Source organism: Ursus maritimus, unplaced genomic scaffold, assembly GCF_017311325.1.
Source record: "Ursus maritimus isolate PB19 unplaced genomic scaffold, ASM1731132v1 scaffold_23, whole genome shotgun sequence".
Taxonomy (NCBI): Eukaryota; Metazoa; Chordata; class Mammalia; order Carnivora; family Ursidae; genus Ursus; species Ursus maritimus.
Window position 1 is genome coordinate 12,934,872 of NW_024424786.1, and position 16,403 is coordinate 12,951,274.

Sequence of the window (16,403 nt, forward strand, 5' to 3'; positions counted from 1 at the left end):
TAAAATTTTCAAGTTCTTCTATGATCACAAAGTATCAGAATTTCCAGGTACTTGATTATTCACTTCAGGCATACTGATAATAAAATGTTCCTATCAGAGAATCATCACTAAAATATATAAATCCTGATTTAATTAATACGTGGTATAACCTCCCTACCCAACTCCCATTTTCTAACTCTCGCTATGCAAACTACAAATTCCTAGCAACCTCCAATACTGTATATGGAAAAAATAGAATAAATAAAACAAAACAAAATAAAATAAAGTAAAATATATGTAGAATCATGCCTTTTAGATAGTTAAGGTCTAAATGTACATACATTTATGTATCTGACCCACTTTCTACAATGTCAATGAACACATAACTGTATGCATGTATATATAACACATACAAGAATATACTTTAACACAATTTTCAATTTTCTTGGTTTTGTGAAAATATTAAAAGATACTTTTTGAATATGCCAAAATATATCTAATTTGGGTCTTTATTATAGTTGGTTATAAATTTAACAGTTTATTTATGTTCTTAAATAAGCACAAATCATTACCTAAAAAGCAAAAAAAAAAAAAAACCCTAAAACACTAAATTTATTCACAAGAGTCTCAACAGCATAACCTTATGTTTCTTTCCACTGTCTTTCCTGATATTGACTGTGAGCTATCATCTGATTAAATCACCAAAAAAATGTTTATTTCAAAGTTAAGTGTATCAACTACTGGTTTCTGGTTTCAAATCGTTTCCTAGTAAACTGAACTACAGTGACCTTTAAAAAATATATTTAATATCATGTTAACCCATAGAGGCTGTGCTCTGTCTTTTTATTGTTATATCTTGTTAAACCTTGCAGCATCATTCAAAACTAGAGACTTAATAAATGCTGGATAGAAATTTATGTATGTTTTGGTTCTGTTTACTGGATTGTAAGCAATAAATAGCCTTTATAATATTGGCAAATATTGAGAAGGGAAATATTGCTATTTCCAACCTTTTAAAACATGGAAACAGAAAAACAAAAATGTCAAAGTAAAATGAAGATTTTTATTAAATTTAGCTGGAGAAAAGGAAGAATTGATTTTTATTTAATGCTACCTAATAAGGAAATTACCTTCCAGGTTTGATCTTTATTTCTAGAGAATGTTTAGCTATAGTTAAATTCTAGCTAAGTAGGATATTACTGGAGTTAATTATCCACCAATTATTTAAGAGGATTAACAAGCTGGCAAAATATAAATGTATTTCCATAATCAAGGTAAATTGAAAGTAAGTGATGAAGGAAAATAAAATATCTGGTACACTAATGCTTGGATTTGGAGTAACTGGAACATTAGCAACTGTGCACACACAGAAAAAAAATATTCTCAAGAGGATACATACATATACACGCTGTCATCGGGAGAACTGGAACTCAGGCTTTGCTCTTAACATGTCCCTTCCCCTTTTCTGACTTATTGCCCTTTCATCTGTATAGTGATATGGCAGCTCTGCATGTTCCCTTCCTGTCCTAACATAAGGTGTGTGGTGTCACAGAAAGCTATTTGGTCTTTATCCCTGGTTTCTGGCACAGAACTCCCAAAACCCTCGGAACTTTTTGAGTGATTGGATGATAGGAGACGGTTCTAATTAGGCAGCCCTCAGATAGGCGGGGCCCTTAGACAGCTTCAGAATGGGGGCTGCTCTCAAGAAAGATGAAGGTATGATTAAAGAGTTGGAACTTTCAGCCCTATCCCCTGACCTCCAGAAAGAGGAGAGGAGTTAGGGACTGGAAGTGGCATTAATCACCAGTGACCAATGACTCAATCAATCATGCCTATAAAATGAAACCTCTTTTCAAAGAAATAGTAATAACAGGGTTCAGAGAGCTGCTGAGTGGTGAACGCATCGAGATGCTGGCAGAGTGGCACACCTTGAGAGGTCAAGAAGCTCCCTGCCTCCCCTGCATACCTTGTCCTATGTCTCTCTTCCATATGACCATTCCTGACTAGTATCCTTCATAATAAACCAGTAAATGTGTGTTTCGTTGTGTTCTGTGAGTCCTTCTAGGAAACCGTGGAATCCAGAGAAGGGGTTGTAAGAACCTTCAACTTGTAGTCAGCAGGGAAGAAATGTGGGTGGCCTGGATACTCCATTTGTAACCAGTATCTGAAGGATACACTTATGAGGGGACTGAGGGAACGCTTATGGGACTGAGCCTTTGAACTTATGGGGTCTGACTCTAACTCTGGGTACTTAGTGTCAAAATTGAACAAACTAAAATGTTGGACACTCAGTGTCAGAGAATTGGAGCACTGAAGAATAGGTGGTTGGTATCAAAAAACACCCAAACTATGAGTCTTATACTAAGGAAAATATTTTACATGTTTCTGGACTCTTCAGTCACAGACAGCAACTGCCCTTGGAATACACAGGATCCCACACCTCACTACCACCACCTACGTATTTTAGAATATACATGAAGAGGAAGGAGACATTGCATTTTAGGTTGTTTATTTATTTTTTTTTTCCTCTTTGAACCAGGCATTTTATTGGAAGATCTCCATGAGGGAACTAATTTTAATCCTTTCATTAATACCAAGTTGTGTTTTATTATATTTTTATTATGTGGGGAATTAAAGATGAGAACCAGAAAATTGAGGAAATTTATAAGCAGGAGTAATGGAGTTGCGATTTGGACTTGGCTATGTCTAATGACAGTGCAGTAAAAGGCTATGTGTGGTAAGATAATGGAGTGTTCATTCCACCATTCTCTCTCCTGCCTCAGAAACTGTCCTAAGTCATAGAATATCAAAAAGTATTCCTTTATCTACAAACTCATTTACTCATAGTCATAAACGTCCTTACCTGTTATAAATCAATTGAAAAAGGGTTCTGATTTGATTAACCCAGGGATAGAAAAAAGGCCATTATCCACTTTACATAAATGACAAAAATAGTATTAGGCAGACCCTATACCATATTCCCAAGGAAAGTGTGCCAGATTTTACAATGGAGAAATCTAAATGTAGACTACAGTATGTGTGTTGTATCAGCCATACAGGAGACCAGCCTGAATGGATTTACACTCCTTCATAACATTCCTTTATCACTTAAGCATTTTAAGAGAGGGATCTTAATTATGACCAAATTAAATTATATCATAGGGTAATCAAATGGGTTGGGAGACCCCTGGCTTAAATATACTATTTATCAATTCTAGTACTAATGTCTAATGACTATGGCAATTATCTGCCTTGGAAAACAAATGGGAAATTCAAAAGAATTAATAATTCAAGATTTACCTTTTTTCTTACACTAGGAATCCCTCTCTCTGTTTCTTTCCATGTAATTCACTCTTATTTACCTGGTCCCTTGATATATTTCCCTGTAAATAGCACAACTGATTAAGCTTTAAGGTCAACATCGATGTTATTAGTTTTAAGTATTTCAAGAGAATTATAACCTTTTTTTAAAAATATAATTTTGACAGAATTGCAACTTATTTTGTTTCTTGATTTTTTTTTCCCTTTCAAATGCTAGTTTTCCATACTTTTGCCTTTTTCCCCTTGTTAGTCATTTTGGGCACAGTCAATAAGGCAGCTCTGGATAAAGAGGATGATGGTAACCCTAAATAACTCTGGAGAGTTTTCTTCATTTCCCAGTCATCTGTCAAATACGGAGCCATCTTGTAATGATGTGCCAACTCATCTTAATAGAAGCATTAGTGTTGTAAATAAAAATGCCTAATTAAGCTGATTTTTTTTTACTCTTATAACCAGTTAGTAACTAAGCACTAAATATACACTTTTATATTTAGTGCTAAATTTTTTAAAGTATAATGAACGTACAGAGGTAAATTAAAAATGAATAAAGGCAAATCGTAAACACACTAAGAATATATTACCTGTTTATACTATCAAAGAAATGTGTACTAAAACAACACTGAGTTAACAATATTAAAATAAAAAATACTAGGGGCGTCTACGTGGCACAGTCAGTTACGCAATCAACTCTTGTTTTCAGCTCAGGTCATGATCTCAGGGTCGTGAGATGGAGCCCTGCATTGGGCTCTGTTCAGCCAGGAGTTGGCTTGAGATTCTCTCTCCCTCTGCCCCTCCCCCCTGTGCTCTATCCCTCTCCTTTCCTCTGCCCCTCCTGATCATGTTCTCTCTAAAATAAATAAATAAACCTTCTGAAAAAAAAAATACTATCAATAATTATATTTATAATGCCCATTGCAAAAAGTTGCAATAAAATTGAAGAGTATATATAGTACTACTGATACTGTAAAGTTGTGTAAACTTTTCAAAAACAACAAAGCACTATATGGCAATAGTCATAAAAACATTTCCCCATGCATTTTATTATACGCTTGTAACTCAACAGAACTCAAAACAGTTAATGCATAGAGATGTTCAACAATGTATTATCTGTTGGCAAAAGGGAAGACAAATGATTGGAAGTTACTGGAGTACACGAAATTAGTGAAATGATGTACTACAACTTATCACTATATATAGTCATTAAATGTATAAGTATTATGAAGACTAACAGGACTAATGGTACCATTTTGGAAAAATCATATTTAAAATATTACAAAATAGCTCTTGCCTCATTGCAGGTGCCTGCGCTGCCTACTCCTCCTGGCCTTGTTTCTCCCGGACAGTCTGGGGGACCAGAGTGGGGACCAGGTTCCGACACATGGCCCTCAAATTACCACAACCCTACTGGCTTCAACTGCAAAGATGAAACAGAATTTAGAAACTTTATTGTTCGCCTTGAAGACCAGAAAATCAGACTCTACAAAATTGAAGACTGAGGTAATTTAGGAAACATCCACAGCAAGGACTGGCCCAAGTTCCTTGAAAATCATCTCTGAGATGTGAACTGTCTTTTCAAGATTTAAGACTGACAAGAAGCAATTGACTGCAAAATACAAGGACTTGTACCTGATAATACAAAAAAGGCTGACAATGCAGCTAAAAATGCAGAGCCATTGACCAATTCCTATGTAAAGAATCTCGGTTTTAAGGCTGTTGTAATGGCTTTGGCCAACCTTGTTCAGACTCAGCACCATTACCTGGTAATGCTTAAGGCAATTCGCATTTTGGTACAGGAACTCCTGACAAAGGATGCAGTCACTAAGGCAAATCAAATAAAAGAGGGCATGCCTGTTGCTTTAGACAAACATATTCTTGGTTTTGACACAGGAGATATAGTTCTTAATGAAGCTGCTCAAATTCTGTGGTTGCTGCATATAGAAGAGCTCAGAGGGCTACAGACAAAGATTCATGAAGCCATAGTAGCTGTTCAGGCAATTACTGGTGATCCAAAAACAGAACACAGGCTGGGGCAAGTTGGAAGACAAACATTTTATGATTTCAGCTTCTCACCTACTTAGTACAATTGGGAACCATGTATGCTCTGTCATGTGTTTGGAAGTCAACGGTCACATTTTCGAGGGAAGGATCCTAGAAAATTGACTGTTTCTAGAGATTTACCATCATTGTTTTCTCTTTAATAAAGTTCAGGAAAGTGGGAAAAAGTAAAATGTTACAAAATAATAAAATATATACATAAAATATTGTAATAGATATACAAAAGGATGTAATTATACAGTGATTGCATCTATAGAAGCTTACCACGAACCAGCTGCTGTTCTGAGCCCTTTACCTAGATTATCACAATTAATCCTTACAACATGTTATGGATGTCAATAATATTGACATCCTATTAATCAGATGCTAGCTATTATAGCTGTTAATGTCAAAATGTGAACGAAGCCAATTTCATTTTCACAGCTGTTGGGTTCTTTTTGGGAAAGACTGGTGACTGATTATGACTCTATCTCTCTGTCCTCACAGATTCACTACCGTATGGTATGTTTTAATGAGATTTAAATTTCAGCTTGAATTTTGTTACACATGGAGACACTTATCAATGAGAAGCTATATACACGTATACAAATGTGTAACACAGAAGTTCCACATCCTCTTCTTGTAAAACAGATCAAGTCTCAGTTCTCTTTCTTACAGAACATTGAAATGTCCTTTGAACAGTCCTTTTAGGCAGATGCGACAATACTGTGATGGCAGGTTTAGCAAATCTTCTAGTTTCATCAGGGAAGAATTATCTCTAAGGTATAGGGACACAGGATCCAATCTGAGCCCAAAGCTAAAAGCTCCACTCTAAGGATACAGGGAGTTATTTGGATTTTTTGGGAATGTGTCTATAGAATCTTTATAAACAATCCACATATCTTGACTACCAGAAATTTCTCCACATAAATTATTTCTCTTGTCATTTAGTAGTTAAAGAACAGTCAAGTTAAGACTATATAGTGTAAATTGAAGACCTGTAGTATGTCATTCTGGAGAATGCATAACTGATTAAATAGCTTCAAATACTAAGTAATGGCCCTGAAGAACAGATTGGAACTAACATAGACATATATATTATACAACTTATACTAAAGTGTTTTTAAAGCAACACTTTGCAATTTGGCTTACTAATTATTTTGATTTACAATTATTACTGGGCACATGAATGTACAAAACACAATTACAAACCAAATCCCAGGTTGTTGTAGCAGGGAAGAGGGAGTGTACCTATAACACACAAAGTAATAGAAGAAATCACTCTGCACAGTTTATGGGACTTATAAATCCCTGCTAAAAGTCTTTTTTTTTTTTTAAAGATTTTATTTATTTATTCGACAGAGATAGAGACAGCCAGCGAGAGAGGGAACACAAGCAGGGGGAGTGGGAGAGGAAGAAGCAGGCTCATAGTGGAGGAGCCTGACGTGGGGCTGGATCCCATAACGTCGGGATCACGCCCTGAGCCGAAGGCAGACGCTTAACCGCTGTGCCACCCAGGCGCCCCTAAAAGTCTTCTTTTATTACATCTCTAACTCTGGGGAACTTCGGATGAGGCACTCCAAGTGGCAACTACAGGTATTTTTAGAGAAAACTCTCCTAAGTTTCAGCCTTACACAAAGCTGTACAATGTCTCAGATAAGCCAGAATAAGCAGAACAATACATATACCTGAGAAGCTATTAACAGACAAAGAGATTGGGGTGTCTTCACAATGAGTTGAAGCTCCATTACAAAAAAAAAAAAAATAGCCACTTCAAAGCAAAGTGATACAAGAGCCAGATGATTAAAGGATAACTTAGAATTAGGACAAATTTTAGATGAAAGAATCTAGATGTTATCACCTCCTAGCTATTTGGCTTTGCTATATTCCATATGGGTTTCACCAATTCCCTTTTGAGGAAGCATCTTATACCAACTCCCTCATGAGGACCACATGTAAAATACATGTTTGCATTGACTGTAGTTGTAAAATGTGGATCAGTTATTCTCACAGTTCTTTATAGTGCTTTTATTTTCTAATAATTCTTCTGTTGCTAGAGGAAGCATACTTTATGTAACTTCAGTTATTCATTTTTAAAGATTTATTTATTTATTTATTTATTTATTTGAGAGAAAGAGCAAGCATGAGTAGGGGGAGGGGCAGAGAGAGAGAGAGAGAGAGAGAGAGAAAGAGAATCTCCAGCAGACTTTATGCTGAGCGCAGAGCCTGACGTGAGGCTGGATTTCACGACCCTGAGATCATGACAGGAGCCGAAATCAAGAGTAAGTTTCCCAACCAAATGAGCCACCCAGGCACCATACAGTGATTTTAAATAGCGTTATGTTATGCAATCTCTTCTGTGTTTGAAAGATATATATTTAAATTGCCTCTCATTAAAGGCATCAACATTCTAGGGTCTCCAGAGAGGGACAGACAGGCAGTGTACTCCTTGTACAGTCTTGTTTTTTCAACCTTTTTCCACTTTGGCTCTTCCTATTACTACATGAGTAAGCAAATAATAAGAAAAGTGGCACTCAGCTGGTCAGTCAAAGAGCAGCATTTCAGTAGCCTATGGGGCTTTTCAAAGTTGCACACATCCTGTCTTCTCTCCCTCTTCCAGAGTTTCAGGCTCCTTGCCTCATTCCCACGGGGTGGAGGCACAGGTGAGGTATTATGAAAATCTGAGTTGTCTGTGTTAAGTATTGCAGATTAAATAAGCCTCTAAGCCCTATCTATTCCCACCTCCATCCAGCTGTGTGAGGCAATGCTATGGTCCTGGATTTCTGCCGGACCTCAGTGTCAGCGCTGCCAGGGGCCACAGCTGGCATCCTTGGACTTGCTGGCCTCTATGGCTTGGCTTCACCTTCTACCTGCTTGCCTGCTCTCCCTGCTCTTAATTCTCAAAGTCCGAAGGAGACAGAACAAATATTTTAAATTACAAAGACCTTTCTCTACAGGAGGTCTCATCGGAGGCCTCTTCACCATTGTCTTTTTCTGGACATCCTCTATGGCATGGTGCACAGCTACTGAATGGGGGTAGGGGGTGACATTTTTAAAAAACCTGATTGGGAGGACTGTCGCCAGAAATTAACATCATGTAAATTTAGTTTTTAAATTGTTGACTTTAATGCTCGTTCTATAACATTATCATTTATATCTGAAGATGAAGAGCTTGTAATATTCTTCAGATTAAATGAAGTGTAAGACCAAAAAAAAAAAAAAAAAGAAGAATTTAACTAATTTGATTAAGGAGAAAGTAGTTGGGTTATTTTTTTTGCTTAAAACATTTTTTTCCCATTTATGGAGACATAATAATAATGCTGTTAAAGTTATACTGCCCTATTCTAGTCCATAGAAAAGTTGTGATTTCCCAGAGATTTTTGCACCATTTTATAAAGTTCATGGATGGTTTCCCACTTTATGTTAACTTCATGTTACTTACTGGCAACACAGTGTGGTGTCATGAGCAGAGGATTTCATGCTAAATGCTAGGTTTGGAATCCTGCCTCTGCCACTAATGAGCCTGGAGGAGCTACTTGTTCTTTTTTCTTTTTTTTTGCCTTGGTTATCTCATTTGTAAACTGAGGATACTAATGATCTCTACCTCATGGGGATGTTTTTAGGATTAAATGAGAAAAATGCATGTAAATTGTTTCTCACAAGTAATTCTTAAGTGTATCCACAAATAAATAAAAAGTAAGAACTTCAGAAAACAACTTATGTTCTTGGCTCTGTAGTCGGTGTTGTTAAAGTTACTCCCTCAGTTGGTGTGGTTGCAAAGCACACTTATAACCATATCAAGGAGAATGGCCTTCGTTAATAACATTTAGTAGAGAACACCTCTGCTGTCTTTTAATTCTAAGTACAGAAATATGAAATCAAGCTTGTAGAGTCTTCATATCTCATTGGCATTCCTTTTCTCAACATGGTTCTACAATTCATAAAGTGCTCTACTCAGCAAGTCCAGAAAATGTGAAGCTTCGCCCATTTCTCATTTCAAATATAATTTGTATTTATGAATATGTTTATTTTGGATTTACACTTCATTTTCTTTAAACCAAATCATTTGAATCCTCTTACAAAGCAGACATTATGCAAAATAGAACTATTAGGGACAAAAGTCTAATAAAAAGCATGCAAAGTGAGCCAGGACATCAGAAAGGCTGCCAGACCCCTTTCCTGGGATAGGTGATGATTACAGTGTTCATCACTGAGAAGACACTTCACAGGTTCCTGGCAGTTAAGGCGAGTAATGGGAAAGTTTAGCATATTGTTCTAATTTTCTAAAAAATGATTTAACTAGGACCGTAATAGATAGAAAAGTAGAAAATTGATCAGGTTAGGGTAGGAGTGGGAGTGACTGTCCCCCAGTGAGATTCAATTTTCTCTCCCATACATTGTTTCATCTGAAATTCCAATTTCATAACTTCTTACCATTGTTCAATGGCATCGGTGATGGGGAATTATAGCAATTATCTATTTAGCATTTAGTATGTGTCAGAGACTTAGTGCTACTGCACACAGTTGTGCAGGTATACACCTCAAAACTGGGGTGCTATTCATCTTATAGTCACTATAAATTGTTACATATAATTTTTTGTTCTGACAGGTAGCAGGAAGATGTTCTGAGGAAGGGAAACTTTCCTAACTCACACACATAAACACATATGCACAAAACATCACATAGGAACTAGCTCTGAGCTATGCTTAGATTGTGAAAGATGTTATCCATTATGTCCTTATTGCAACCCTCTCTGAAAGGATAGTGTCCTCATTTCACAAAGAAACTGAGGGTTAGAAAGACCGAAATGTGTCCAAGGTTATAGAACTAGTTACTAACAAACCCAAAAGTAGAACCTAGGTCTATCTGATTCCAAAGTCATACTTTCTTTTCACTTTTTCACTTTTTCCAGAAATTCCAAATCTATAGAGAATCAATAAAATATTCATCACTTCCATAGCTATCAACAATCTTTTATTCTTCTTTTATTTATTTCTTCACCTATTTCTCATTTTTCTAATCAACTCTTTTATAATCACAGTTCTATACTAACAAGAGGAATATGGAGTGATTATCAGTCACTTATACAGTAGTGTGAGAAAGGTTCATGATTATATTTAGTTTACCTGCAACACTTAATGAAGGACTGGAGACTCGAGAAATAATCAGCAATGTTCCTAATTCTTTGTCATACATGTAGCACAGCATGTTCACCTATAGAGGAGGGCTGTCTCAGCAAAGATGTTATTATGAAGAGATTATATTCTCAGCAGAAATCAATGTAAAAATGCATGTTACATTCACTTATACAACATGGTTACATGTTCCTAATTTACACAGTAGGATTATTTCTACAGGACAGCTGATCAATACAATATTCACAACATTTTTAAAGACCAATTTTCTTAATACATGCTGCTGGGAAAAATAACTTCTTAGTTGCATGCAATGCTCAAGATTTATTTTTATTACATCTGCATTTTTATATCTTCATCTATAATTGCCTATTTTCATATTAAATCAACTTAGTATTGAGCAATTTAGGACTTGATTTGTCAGAATGTTTTGTAAGCACAAAGCATATATTTAAATACTAAGAATTATACTTAATAAGTGCAAACTGAACTTGAAGATTTGAGTCCCATCACACTTGTGATTGGCTATAAAATGTACAATGCATAGATTTTCATGATCCATTGTCTTATAAATGTTTTTACATTGTGCAGAAACTCAGAATTCTAGAAATAATAATATTTCCCTAAAATATGATCAATAATCTCATTGAAATAGCCATAGCTATATTATATAGCATATCACAGACATACTAGTATTTACTAAGCCTCTCTTATGATGCATTTAAACTTCACAAGAAATCTAGCAGTTGTTTTGTTATTTATAAGCATCCCTTTTCATTAATGAAGAAACTAAGACACACACAAAAAAGCACAAGACTTATTCATGGTCACATACCTAATAAATGTTAGAGTCAGGAAATCAACTGAAGTCTTTCTAAAATTAGATCTCTTACTGTGTTGCCTCTCTTTATCTTTCATTCTTGGACCAATTATCAAACCATATACATGAAATTATGAAATATACATTATACCTGTGTACACTACCATCCATTTCCATTGCAAACACTCTACTTCAGGTCAGCCTCATTTTTACCTGAACTATACATGTGGCATTCTAAATGGTTCCCCTGTTTCCTGTTTCTTTCCCTTGAGACTGTTCTAAAAATGGCCAATTCCTAAAGCATAGCTCTAATGATGCCATTTTCCTTTTCAAAAAATGTGTCTATTTGTTGCCTTTTTCTTTAAAAAAAATTTTTTTTAAAGACTGTATTTATTTATTTGAAAGAGAGAGCACAAGCAGGGGGTAGGGGCAGAAGGAGAGGGAGAGCAGGCTCCCTGCTGAGCAGGGAGCCCAATGTGGGGCTCGATCCCAGTACCCTGGGATCATGGTTCAAGCTGAAGTCAGACAATTGACTGAGCCACCTAGGAACCCCTATTCATTGCCTTTTCACTTGTCAGTGTCAGGGGTGAATGTTACAATTGAAGAGCCTCAAACAATTCTTAATCAAGAAGTGGAATTTTTAACTAACATCCCTGTAAAAACACTTCCATACCATGACATTAAACTTTAAAAAATGTTCTATATAAACCTTTCTCCACATACCAGACAAACTATCCATAGTTTTGATTATCTACTGTCAACCTTAAAAATAAAATAGTAACTTACTTAACCAACAAAAATGAGTTTATTCAGGAGTAGGAGAGGAATTGCAACCTGGGACATGTAAACTATGGAGAACCATAGCCAAATCTAAAGAACAAAGGAGAAGGGCTTGCTTTTATAGAGGAGAGGAGGGCACTAGGAGGGGCTATTCATCATGAAGTTTCATTGGAGGCAAATGAGAGTTTGGGTTGTGGTAGCTTTTCATTGGCTGAGTTGTGGCAGTTTTTCACTGGTTGGGTTGTTACTGGGCAAGGATAAAATCTTCCTTCCTGCTGTGTTATATAAAATAAGCCGCTTCCTACAGGGGTATGTAAAGTAACAAGTGGCTTCTGAGTGAGAACCCTCCCTTCATTGCTTCCCAACTCCATTTAGAATTAGGTTTCCTTTATTCATTTTCACTTTCTTTTTCATTTTTTCTTTTCTTCTTTCTCTGAGTTCTACTGGGAAGCACTCAAAGGAGGCTTACAGGCATCTGACATTACCCACCCAGCTAAATGCACTGATTCTTTTACTCATCTTTTCTCTTTCTCCATTTTCTTATTGTAGAACTGTCCTTAGAGAAAGGGCACCATTGTATCTGAGGTATTTGATATTCCTATTTTCAAAGACAGGGAATGAAACGTACAGATCCTTGCCAAAAAGCTATGTATGCTTTTTCAAGCCTGAATATAGGCAGTTACAAAGGCTTTACCTGGAAAGCATCATGTGAGAAAGCTGCCCTCCCCACACCAGATTTGGTGCATAGCCAATGCTATGGGGAGTTTTTAAGGAGAGCTATAGTCAAGGACTCAGGCCCTCCTGGCTGGTTATACTCTTTTTCACATTTGCACTCCTAGCCCAGGGGCCTTCTATATAGAACTCTGTCCTTATCACTCCTTTTTGTCTCTATCCTACCAAAGTCTTCTCTCCCTATAGCACTTATCCATTCTGACTCTTTCCAGGTTTATACTACCTCATAAACAGCAGTGTAATATAGACTATGTCATCATTTCCCAGGAGGAGACACATGTGCATACACATAACATATGGAGGATTAAACGCAATTTTAGAGTCCTAAACTGACAGATTAGGAGACAGATTAAACGCAATTTTAAAGTCCTAAACTGACAGATTAGGAGACACTTCATTAGATCATACCATGCCATAAAACTCATGACATTTCACTTGTTCTATGAAGATATAAACTTCTCAAATCATTTTTCAACCTAGAGAATCTATAACAAAATTAGTTGCAATCTTATTACCATAAATTTTCTACAGAGGATAAAATCTCTGAATATATCACCTATATTGGACAATATACCAAACAACTGAAGGAAAGAACCAGCACTAGGTGACGTGCGTAATTGATAAGACTATATCAGACCATTGAACCAAAAGATTCCTCAAAGATTTAGTATTTAGAATGACAATCTACCAACCCACTGAGCCATTTCTAAAGTGACATAGGTGGTATATCAAAATTGAAACCCACTCATCCTTACTGGCAATGTAATAGAAGCTAGAATCAGATGAGAGATCTCTTTTGTCTTGCTTGCAGCTGTTTATGCTCTGCTTTATCACTTGTTAAAAGCCAGAAGCATCTTTGAGAACTATCAGATGTTCATCTCCTCTACAAGAAACCTAATGACTATTGTATCAGTCTATTCAGATTTCTCCCTATTTGACATGCCGATAAATGATAGCTGAAAGACTGACTGAAAAACACGAACTGTATACATATATGGAAAAGAAACAAAGTGAAAAGAAAAAGTTCTGTGCTGAGGGCAGATTGAACAATGATATGAGCATTCTTCTGAATGCATATATTTTGCCTGACAAGTCTGGCCCCAATGAAAATCTGAACTCTAAAATGTCTGTCCTGTATTTGTTCCCAAGCTTATAACTCATCTTCTCTCTCTATGGAAGACATTGACCTGTTATTCCCTACAACCATAAGAAATTCTTTTTATTGACAGAAGGTATTTTTCTGGCTTCATTCTCAACCAATGCTTTCTCTAAACACTAAGCCCTTCAAAAAAGTTGCTCTATTGATTTAAACGATGTATTAATTTTGATAGCTCACCTGACTTATTCCTTACTTGTAACTGCATTATACGGTTTTTCCTACAGAACATTTAGCAAACAGGGATTATGGAGAAAAGAACCAGGCTAGTTCTATCTTAAACATCTACTAACACATAGCACCTTATCACTGTGCTTTCATCACCTGGAAATGACTTGTTGTGTTAGTTATTTTTTAGAGTACTTACTACTTGATGGATGCTGTTTTTTCACTGGGATACAGCAGTGAACAAAAAAAGACATAATTCCTTTCCTTATGAACATTATGGTACATATGGGACTATAGACATTAGATGGTTTAAAAGTTACAACTTGAATAAGTTATCTGCAGACATTGAAGATGCATCGAGATTACATTATAAATTCCCATTCCAGCATATGGGGTCAAGGGGTCTTCTGGGAGGAAGTGAAATTTCTGTAATATATGAGATGCACATTAGCTGGGGAGAATGATCCAGGTAGAAAATCAACATGTGTTAAGATTCTGTGGTGAGACGAAGCTTGATAAAACTGAGAAACAGGAAAAAAAAATGTGATTAGATTATGTTGCGGGAAGTCGGGGCAGGCAGGGGCCTATAAAGCAATGTGAAAGATTTTGACCTTTAGAAGAAAAGCCATGGGGAACTACTGAGAGCCTCTAAATAAAGAATCTGTGGTGTAAAAATTGTATTGAAGGAGGATAATAATGAGGACAGAAGATACCGGAGGCAGCTTTTATAGGAAAAACATAGAAGAGTTGATAGGGGCTTAGCCTGAGGTGATAGCAGTGGGAATGGAGAGAAACAAACACATTCAAGACATATTTAGAACCAAAATTTATGGGATGTGATAATTGATCAGATATGGGCATGAGAAGAAGATACCAAAGGAAATTTGATGAATAATTACTGCTGCTAAAAAACAACTAATTTTTAGCTGTGTTAAAAAAAAAAAAGGATTGTGAAATCATACTCAAGAAACAAAGACCTTATTCAGCATCAAGTTTTACTGTAATTAAAGGATAAAAGCCACAATTAAAATAGGGAGAAGTCAGGTTTTTGCTATCCAGCCTTTTCTTTTGCTTTTAGATGCACATTGTACATATTGAATATAAGCAGTCTTCAATGAACGTATATTTTCAACAAAAGTAAGCAGTGGTTCATAAATTCACAGACTCCAGATTTATTTACCATAAGAAGTCCTAGACAGATCAAGTTAATCATGTTGGAAGCATTCCATAATGAAGGACTCTCATGGGAGTAAATACCATGAGTGTTTTGTCAGATCCATTATTAGCTTGTTTATAAGAAGATCTGATCAGGTTCCTTTTCTTCCCTTGGCTTCCCACAGGAATGGCAGAGAATGGACTGCAGTACTTTTGCTATCCCTTTCCTTCCCACTGTGCATAGAAATTTATATAAAGTATCTATTTTACTTCACAACCAATATATACTAGAAAAAATAACCACATTTTCCTTAAAAATTCTGGAGCATTTTACACTTTAAAAAATACATTAGAAATATCATCTTTAATGCTAACAACAACCCTGTGCAGTAGGTAGTATTATTTTAAAGATAAGAGCACTGATATTTAGAAAAGTTACATAACTTAACAAGGATAATTCTGACTCTAATTTCTATATTCTTTTCTCTATCCCATAGTGCCTACTCAATACTTTTTATTTATATATTTTTTAAACATTTTATTTATTTATTTGAGAGAGCAAGTGAGAGAGAGAGAGAGCAAGAGCAGGCAGGAGTGCAGGGAGGAGCAGAGGGAGAGGGAGAAGCAGACTCCCTGGGGATCATGACCTGAGTTGAAGGCAGATGCTTCACTGACTGAGCCACCCAGGCGCCCCTCAATACTTTTTAGATGGTAACTTTAAACAAGAGCCAAATGCAAATATAAAACTGTATACTTTCCCGAAGTTTGAGATGGATATATATGAAAGAAAAATAAATCTTTGAATGCATGATTTAAGTTTATTTTAACGGCCATTTCAAGAATCAAGAATCTGCCATTTACTTGTGTACCAAAAGGAGTATTTTTCAACTTGGAATAGAAACACTTATGAATTAGGAATATACTAACTGGATTATTGGAAAAATACATGTAAATAGCCAAAAGCAGTGGCCATCTCATTCTAATGTATCAAGAACTACACTAAGTAGCAACTGGGGGCACCTGGTTGGCTCAGTTGGTAGAATGTGACTCTTCATCTCAGGGTTGTGGGTTCAAGTGCCACACTGGGTGTAGAATTTATATATCATTTAAAATTCCCTACTG

General features: G+C 36.1%; 1 pseudogene; it reads left to right on the forward strand.

Annotated features, from left to right (window-relative positions):
* Positions 1 to 4,517: 4,517 nt before the first annotated feature.
* On the forward strand, positions 4,518 to 5,378 carry LOC103659434 (annotated as a pseudogene).
* The last annotated feature ends 11,025 nt before the right edge of the window (positions 5,379 to 16,403 follow it).